The sequence below is a fragment of the Olea europaea genome, unplaced genomic scaffold (assembly GCF_002742605.1).
Source record: "Olea europaea var. sylvestris unplaced genomic scaffold, O_europaea_v1 scaffold2066, whole genome shotgun sequence".
Lineage (NCBI taxonomy): Eukaryota > Viridiplantae > Streptophyta > Magnoliopsida > Lamiales > Oleaceae > Olea > Olea europaea.
This window is the reverse complement of record NW_019238577.1, coordinates 76045-86565: the sequence shown is the minus strand read 5'-3', so window position 1 is coordinate 86565 and position 10521 is coordinate 76045. Positions and strand designations below refer to the sequence as shown.

At 32.0% G+C, this 10521-nt stretch overlaps 1 pseudogene; it reads right to left on the bottom strand.

Moving 5' to 3' along the window:
* Nucleotides 1–7983: 7983 nt before the first annotated feature.
* The window catches only part of LOC111379935, a 21811-nt pseudogene continuing 19273 nt past the window's right edge, over nt 7984–10521 (bottom strand).

The window sequence follows — 10521 nt, the reverse complement described above, 5'->3', positions numbered from 1 at the left end:
TTGATAAGACATAAGGATTTATTCGTGATGACTTTTTGAATAGTCTAACTCCAAGTGGCATCCCTCCACATGAACATGTACTAAAAAGAAATTGTCCTGTTATGTTGCTTAAAAACATTAATCCTTCAGAAGGTTTGTGTAATAAGACCAAACTTATTCGTCAAGAATTTAAACGAAATGTTATTTTAGCCGAAATTGGAATAGGTGAATATCGTGGAAAGCGAATATTTTTACCTAGAATTTCATTTATTCCACTTGAAGTAGATAAGCATTCGGTACCATTTAAGAGAACTCAATTTTCCATTCATCCTTGTTTTGCAATGACCATTAACAAAGCTCAAGGTCAAACTTTAGATTTCATTGGACTATATTTCCCTGAACCTGTCTTTTCACACAGTTAATTATATGTTGCTTTATCTAGAGCAAGAACAAGAGAAAACATAAAAGTTCCAATAAAGCCAATGGATGAAAAAAAAAATCACACAATTGTTGAACAAAAAATGTAGTCTACCTTGAAATTTTGAATTTGATGCATACTACTTAACAAGTCTATAATTACAAGTTTTGCTTAATTGGACTGCCAATCTATTGTTAGCCTAAAAGAGGATATTTTCTCTGCTAATCCATCTTGTGTCAAAGAGAATAACATTGAGTTATACAAGATTAGTTATTCTTATATGTTATTATGCGTTTCAATTATACTTTACTTGTTAGTACGATTTATTCTTCAACATGGTGCATACAAAATGGTCAGATCATTATCTTTAAACACGTCCTTCATAATATTCCATGTTCAACATAACTTTATTTATTTGGGTCTAAGTAGTCTTATTTTATGTACACACAAACTGATGTGACAAGATACCAAAAGAAAGGACAAAAAACACAATATTATTACATAATATTCTAATCAATATATTCTGTTTATCTACTACAATTAGGACTTACGGGGATGAAAAAAGTATTCATGATTACAAATATCTACCACAATCTTTCGTCTATATATACTTATCCTATTCGACGAAATTGATTCAATTGGATATCCCAAAACAAAGCATTCTATATATTTGCGCACGAAAATTCCATAATTAGGCCTGTGGAAGAAATAGTTTAGTGTTAGATTAAATGACTAAGTCCAGGAAATTAAATATTCTGCCAAAAAACAAGCCGCTTAAATGCTTACCAATTGTTTGCACAGTTTAGGTAGGGTATAATCTCCTGCTCCATTTGTTTATTCCTATGTTTCCTTATATCTCGTTTAGAAGAAAAAGTCGTAGTCTTCAATAATGCTTGTACCATAGTCAATGAAGCTTTTGTATGTGCTTTTACTTGATCCGGTATGTGGACATTATTACTGCAATCATATATTTGAAATTTCCATTCAAGAATATTGACAAGGAAAAAGTACCAACTATTGCCCGGATATGAGCACGAAACTAATATATACTTGCATCTCATCCAAGGACGACTAAATATAGGTGCTTTGCCATTCACATAACGTTGCAAAAGAGTTCCATCCGGTTCACCTCTGGTGGTTCCCATTCCTGTGTCAATATGCCACATCATGTGACGAGCACATTCCATTTCAAATTTGAAGTCCATAATTGCATATTCTTTTGAAACAAGCGGACAACCATCATTTATGAGCCGCCTCAATAGTTTTAACTCTAACTCAATGTTCTGATGAAATAAATAGATATAAATTAGATTATATATATCGACTATGAAATAAAATCTATTGTAATTCATAGACTTTACTTACAGCAATATTTCTATCCTGTGTTTGATTCATTAGAGTTTTCAACATGTCTCTTTCGAAGACATTATTACTGCTATCGTCCAAGTATGTACTATATGATATAATTTTAATTAATTTTAAATAAATCAAAAGAGAACTTGAACATTTGAGCTAATACAAGTACAATTAGATTTGTTACAAAAATTGATTCTTCGATATAAAATTTCTAATTTTTATGTATCTTTCCATATGATAGTTTTCCAGAGATCGACCTGAAGATGATGAAGACTGTATTTATTTTCCCTTGTTTTTCTTCTATTTTATCGACCTTTCAAAGCTCTCAGTTTATTCAGCTGTTGATATCTCCTTTGGTTTATCGCAAGGAGCAACACTTGTATCGAGAGGAACATCTTATTGTATGGAACCTATGATAGCTTCGATGTTTGATTTCCAATCAAATAATGTGTTCATTGTTTCCTGATTTTCTTCATCGACATGGGATCTCATTGAACTTAAATTGGTATCAATATAAGATTGCATACTCTGGTATCTATCTTTCTACCACTTTTGCTGCTGTTGGAAAAATTGCCTTTGGTTGTCAAAAATTATCTGATAATGATGTTGCATGTAATCTTCTTGCCATTTTTTTGCTCAATAAATAACTATTTTTGGTTTTCAAGAACCGCATGGTAGTGAGCTCTTGATTCTTCAGCAAATTCTGCCTTCAAGTTTCTATATACACCAGACACGTCTGATGCTATGTGTTGCCTATAGATACCCAACAATTCTTCCATTTTATCTTTACTTAGGGAGTTGGAGCCACCGGGAACAAAGCTAGACCCAAATACAGGTGAAGATGTAGAAGTACCGGGAATCATCGTTTCTTGCACATATATATTATCTGGAATTCGTTGTATTACATTATCCAATACTCCATTTACAATTTCATCTAATCTACTATGTCCATTATCCACGGCAATGAAAGAGTTCTGCACCAAGGAAATTGTAAGTCTTCTTCATTAGGCTATAGCACAGCAATCACTTGGATCTGTAATCAAAATGAAATACCAAAATCATTTATTTTGAGTTTAATTTAATTTTAAGATAATTGAATGTGAGAGTGATTGTACATTCATAAAAACATACATTACGAGTAGACAAAAAATCATTTATCTCTTTTTCAGTTACAAATTGGTTGGGTTTCCACTTGTACATTCTTGGACTCTATGGTGTTTTATGTCTACGACATCCAAATTTCTTTTCGATCTTTGGAAATGTTTCATATATCCAATACTATAAGATAATTAAAAATAAATATTATATGTATAAAATTTTTTTATGAGAATACATTGTACATAATAAGTCAATACAAGAATAGAGACTAATTACTTGGAATGTAAGTGGATACCCATGTAACGTATACTTGCATTCTGTTTGTTCATTCCGTTGTATCCTTTGTATTCTTTCAAATTGTGATGCTTTCAATGAATATAACAAAATCAAATATGCTTTGCGACCCCATGGATATGTAAGGAACTCATCCAGATGCTCACCCATGTCAAGAGTTCTATAATCAATTTGTCTTGTAGTGGGTGTCAACACACATTCAACCAACATGACTAAACCAAACTTCAATTTATCTTCTTCATGTTCGCACGTATGGAATGCTTCAAAAAACATTCTCATACTGATTTGTTTTGTACCATTAAAGTACCGATTTCTAAGACTGTCATTTGTATCATCAATGTCCATAGATGGTTCATGGTAAGGTAATTTAGAAATAAGACAAAATTCTTGCATACCAAATCTGGCTACACGATCGTCTAACTTTACCCAAATTTCATCATTTTTTCCACAATTCACAAGCCTTAATATAAATTCCTGCATCAACCTACTACTAAATTGTACATTTTTTTCTTTGTAGAAAACTCCATAAAAAAATCCATAAAAATTACTGCAGATCAATGAAGATTGCTGATTCGAATCTATAAATTCTACAAAGTTTTTAAGATATTCGAAATTTGGATACTGGATAATTGTGGCAGAAAACCATTGCTCTGGAAAAATTATGTATTCTAGAGACATCTACATAAATTATTCAAAAAATCATATCGTATTTATGAACGAATCTAAGAATTAAAAACAGAGAAACTTTTATTAAGAGTTCGAAATAAACATTATATCTTCATAGCCTATACATGCATAAATATTGTAAAATCGATAGTAAAATACCTTATCTCTGTGTCTAGACAGTCCAGACAATTCGTGACATGAAATTAGGCATAGGAACCACTATATCCATAATCATGGAGGCCAAGGCCTCTATGATTATAGAGGCCAAACCTCCGTATTATGGAGGCCAAGGCTTAGCCTCAATGATTACGAAGGACCAAGCCTCCATATGGCCTCCATAATCACGGAGGTCTTATGGGTAAAATTGTTACCCATATACATAGATCTGTGCAGATATGTGCAAATTTCTTCCATTGTAAATTTGTGGGTAAAATTGTTACCTTTTTTGGCCAATTTCACAGCTTCTCCTGTTTAAATATGTGGGTAGCTTCTCTTGCTAAATGTATAGACTTCTGGGACTCAATTTTTAGACAAATATTAAATAAGCTATATACCAACTACAAGATAAAAAGATGTCACATGTGGGCTGTATATTTTTATTGTTTTATGCATTTAGTTAATAATCAATGAAGTATTTTTGTTGTGTTATGAAATACAAACTATTCACACGTTTTATACAATCTCAAATCTACATCTTTGTTTGAATTCTTCAATTTCATACACAAAATCATACATCAACATATTCACGTGTATTTAGATATTTACAATTCAATTTATTTAAACTAAATAAATAACTGAATCAAATTTTCCTTCCATTACAATAAAGGTTTGTAGCATGAATTCTTTTTTCCCTGTGAATACAACTTCATTTAATTCAGAACCCTTCTTGTACCATATTTAAACCTTTGCCAACCCATGCCCATGTTCAGTCATTATGAATCAATAGAGTATGGGTATGATAAGATTTTACTGTGTACATCCTGATCTTTTTTCTTTTTTAATCCAAAATTTGACGTCATTTTATTAAATTTATAATAGGGAGAACGAATAAAATATAGTTTTACATATTTTGCTCTGAGTGTAAATCCTTGAACTCACGTTATTTCTGTACTATCAGTAAATGAATATTACGAGTAATCCTCATATCTCATGCAGACAACAAGGCATGACAGTATATGGCTAACGATAAGATTTTACGCAGTACATAGTTGTATTACTTTTTATGAAAATAAAATAAAATTAAGAATAGAATATAAAGTACGGAAAATCGAATATGACATGTCTATATATATTTTCTTTTATTTGTCAATTGGATATCTCAAAATCGTTTGCAATGGAAATCTTCCTTTTTTGTATATTTTGCCTCTATTATTCTGTTGCAAAATTCTCACAATGAAAGAACAGTACCAGCTTCTACCAGAAATTATTTTCAACTATCAAAAGTGGAAAGCTAAGGTGATTGTAATTGAAAAACAATCACCAAAGCCTTCGAAATAAGGCAATGGAAAGTACCAGCATTTGATGTTAATGGATGCTCAGGTAACTCTTCTTCATACATTTTTTTTTCATTTTTTTTGTTTTTTGTTTTGTTTTTTTCTTAATTTAAGATCACGTATATTACAGTTATTTATAAGGTTCCTCATCATTTTTCAGGGTAATACTATTCAAGCTCGCTTATATGATTTCAATATCACTGCTTTTGAGGATCAACTTGTTATGGGAAAAACTCATACTATTTCGAAAGCTTATGTGAAGAACAATACAACAAACTACAGATATTCAACTGGCTCTCTACAATGAACAATATCTGGATAAACTCATATTGAAGAGTTGAATGAAGATAATCTAGAGTTTGTATTCTCAACATATCAATTGACACAGTTTCATGAAGTCGAACAATGCATGGATATAGATGTTGATTTAAGTAAGACAAAATTTCATAGACTTTAAATAATCATATACTGATTCTACAGAAATATAGTTTCTTTCAAATTTGTACTACTCATGTTCAGGAAAAAGAAAATTTGATGCCTCATTTCAAATTTCTAGATATACTTGTAGATGCAGTTGATATGACGCCCAAACGATTGATTCAATCCAAAGATGGCAGCCAAACTTGGTTGCAAGATATCATACTTCTAGAAATGAATTTCAAAACAATGATGCTTACACTTTGAGATTCATTTGTTGACAGAGAATGCTTACTCATAGCAGACATTATTGACAAAAAGCCAATCATCTTTGCAACCCATCTAAAGGTTACATCATTCTTTAGTATGTTTTTTTGTATTATTTAAACTCCTCTTAAGACATATGTTACATCCTTTACACATTCTCCATATTGATATTATATAAGTTTAAAATTGTCCACGAAAGTTCGTTTCACTTTCTTCATAAATACACCTTTCAACGCAGTAAAACAAATGACAGAATGGTATATACAAAATGTTATATTTTATTATTCTTTTTTTTTCTTTATTCTCTGTTATTTTTTCACACATTACTATTGGAGTTACTAATTATCTCCATGTCTTTTGATTATGTTAAGAACAAATTCTATTAAAATAGATGATTTTATATTGAAAAAAATCATACATGGACAAAAGCCCTACGAATCTTTCTCTACTTGTGCGAAGTAAATTCACTCCTATTCAAAATCTTCAGGGACGCCTTCTAGCGGTAATGTTAAGGTTATGTGTGCTATTCAATCAGTTTGTATTCATTTCCTAATATAGAGATATATATTACAAGATATACTAAATTATATTATTTATTTTCCCTCGTAATTTCTCTAAGTATATCTATACTGGTAACAGCGAAAGTTTTATTGGGTAAATGACACAGTAACGACAGATAAAATTGATAGTAAATCTTGGTACATGGTCTGCAACAACTGTTTTAGATGATCGAATGTTGATTTTGGAGAAACATATCTTTGTATTTATTGTAAGAATCTCAATTCCAAGGCTATTCCTCGGTAAAACATACTAATAATTAATTACTTTTCATTTTTTACTTCAGTTGGTGCAGGTAAAATATTTACTTACGCATGACCTTTCTACTTCCCTTTATTACTCTTGTATCTACTAATACTGATTTCTTATTCACTTTAGGGCTAGAGCATTTGTGCAGCTTTCAGATGTCACAGGATCACTCAGTGCAAATGCTTCATAGTCTTTGATGGAGGAAACCAAATTTGTAAGAATTCCAACTTAACTCAAACATTTTTCCATTCAATACACATTTTATTCAAATAATATTAAAACAATCTAAAATTAACGCACAAGGTTCAAAGACAAACTTCGAAGCAATCATTAAAAAAATGCAGGATACTGAACGAGCTTTCTACTTAAAAGCATCGCAAAATGAACCTAATTCATCAAGTTGCAGATTTGATATCTCTGTAACAAGCTTAGACCATGCAAGTCCAGGACAAGAAATCCAAACAAATATTGACCATACAAGTCTAGAACCAAAAATCCAAACAAAGGTTGACAGTTAAGTTGTGGTTACAGCAGTTGGGAAAAATGTTAATACAGACTATCAAGAAGATTGGTCACCTCCAGCAAAAAAAGCCCTTTTCAAATCTTTCAATGATAATTTCAGTTCAAAAGTGGCTTGTGATGAAAACATAAGTTCAGACACAAATCCATTTGCTCAAAAAGAAAAACGGGAATAAATGGTGGTCGAAATCTTTCCTGTGAAACCAACCTTTTGACAAGAGCATGTTGTTTCATTTTGTGAAATTTGTGTTGTTTCGTTTTGTGAAATTTGTCCATTTTGTAAATTTGGTCTTGGAATTTTATTTTGTTAAGTACGTGTAATTTCCTGATCAGAAGTTGACAAACAAAATAGTAATGACAAATGATACATATGGAATGTAATCCCTACATCGTCCATGCCAAAAATCAGTCATTATTTAGTTTATCTTGGCTATACTTTGTAACTAACAATGGTAATGAAATTAATTTTTATTCTCTCTTATCTATCATTGATTGTAATCCAAACACATGATTAACTACGATAAATTTAAAAATCACAATCAAGCACATCAAAATGTATACTATTATCTCAATTATTTGTTGGTTAGATTCTTGCCAATAATTCCATCTTCCCATATATTTTCAAACGTATTGATACATATTCAATACATATGCTAACCAAACCATAATTTATGCACAGCTCGTGCATCGCACGTAGCATAGACTAGTATTAGAAAAACCAAAGGATGCCTGGAACATGAAAGACTCGTCCATACTACAAGCAAGAATGATAAGCTATTAAGTTTGTCACATATAAGGAATTTATTTCTTACATTAAATCTTTAGCAGTCTCTCTTTGTCAGCAATAACGAAGACTATTGTTTTCTAGGCAACCTAACCAGTTTAAATAAATCATGAAAAATATAGGATATGTTTGGCTCTTTGTACCAACAAAGACATCTGATTTCCCATGTACACAGGCCACATTGGTGAGAAAGGGAGGTCTTGCGGTTTGCTGCTCCTTAGTTTAATTTTCCATAGAATTCTTATAATTGATCAAATGTCGAACTTTACATTATATTGAAGTAACATTGGAACTATTGTATCTCACCGTCACTATATTATCATGTCACAAGCGGAGATAAACTCTTCGTAATACATCAGAAACCTACTGGAAAGCTTGAAAATGTGCTCTTCGATATCTCAAAGGCACAACTACGGAAGGCCTTTGCTTCCCTCCTTCAAAACTCAAGTTAGTTGGATTCTTGGGCGTTGACTGGTCATGTTCTGTTGATAATTGTCAATTAATTAGTGGTCATTGTATTTTCTTAGACTCCAACTTAATATCTTGGAGCTCTTAAATGCAAACTTTCATTGCTTGCTCCCATAAAAAATCTCAATACACAGTTTTAGCCAATAGCACACCTAAGCTCACATGGACCAATTACAAACTCTATCTTTCACGATATTACCACATATTGAGATAAATGTACAATTTGTTCGTCAAAATGATACAAATTTTAGGGCTTGGATTTCTATGCCTACACAGGTATTGTTCTATCACTTGTATCTTATCCTTGCACCTTATCTACACTATTTTTATGTAACTAAAATATTTGTCACAATTTGGTCATTTCGTATATATTTGTTAGTGTGACTAACGGAAAAGCTAACGTGCATTCTATTCAGAAACCTTTTACGTTAAACCAATCGATCAATTGTAATAAAGTTAATATTCAATAAAAAACTTGAAACAAAACAAATATAATGATCAATAGAAAATACTGCTACAAATTTAGTGACCACCGGGGTATTTGGCTCCAAATTGTCACTTCTCAACCGCGATTCATAAAAATCTATTTTATTTCAGAAAAAGAAAGATGAAATTGATCCGGTACTCCAAAATTGAAATATCAAAGCTGTTGGAAATCTACTTATACATGCACAGCGGAATTTAAAATAATTTTCGAATCCCACCAAGAATCACCTTTGTGTTCAGATAAAAATTGTGATAAGATTGTACCTTTTTAGATTTGCAAACTTCTTTGCTTTTCTTTTCGTTCCATCAACCTTGATTCGCCATCACAGCTGTCCAATTGTCCAGCCTCCAACGGTGATCCACACAGAGAATAAGATTGCAGCTTCTAGGGTTTTCTCTTGTGCCAGCAAGAATAATGAAAACCATATGGACCTCAAACCCTAGTTATATATTTATATAAACCCAAACGGACTCGACCCGGTCCGGTCCAATATTTAATTAATCCAATTAATTAAACCCGATCCGTGAATTAATTAATCCAATTAATTAATTCGAGAATATAAATAACAAATCCAATTAATTAATTTATCCAACGATTGTTAAATTAACCAATTGACAATTTGCAATCTTCCAATTCTCTTTTGTGTGCGACCCATTAGGTTCCCGACCACGATGCCTAACGACGTGAAATATTATTTTGATCTAATCAAAATTGATAAATTAAAACACCCTTTTAATTTATCGTTAATTCACACTCACCGTCCTTGATTGACATCTAGCAATGTGTCAGAGCAATACATGGGACGGAAAATGTCACATGGTATGACAAAACCAAATTCGTTCGTTTACCGTGAAACTATAATCCCTTCGTCAATATGATCCGATCAATTACGAGATATGAAATTGTGTCAATCTCGATCATCGATCATATCTTTCACTCCACTATTAAGTCAATATAAATCAAAAACTCCTCTTCGACTTTTGAGTACACCTTGGCCAAGGATTTCATCATCGACTTAATTGAATGAAACGCAGATCATAATCTCCTACTATCTAAGAGTGACGAATCCTTTATTGATCAATCACAACCTTCATACGATTCTTGACGTACCGAAACGATGTCGTATTAGCGGCCCTTTTCAGATCAATATCCAACATCGTCAAAGTATGACTGTCCTCATATAAGGTACCATGACGACCTCAAGTCAAAGGATCAATTCCACTACCGAACGTTTGAGATTAACCACTGACACTCAGATAGTTATCCATGTGGAATCTCTCGACGGGTCTCCAATGTTCTGTTCTATAACAAAACATCCACTTGTTCATTTAAGTGTCACCACACTTTAACTTGTGAGATCAGCTACTTACTTCACAAGTAAGAAATGCCACACGTGATGGTCTATCCGTAATAACGATATCCGTATCTCGTTATTACTTACGACCACGGATGATTTAAGATTCAATCA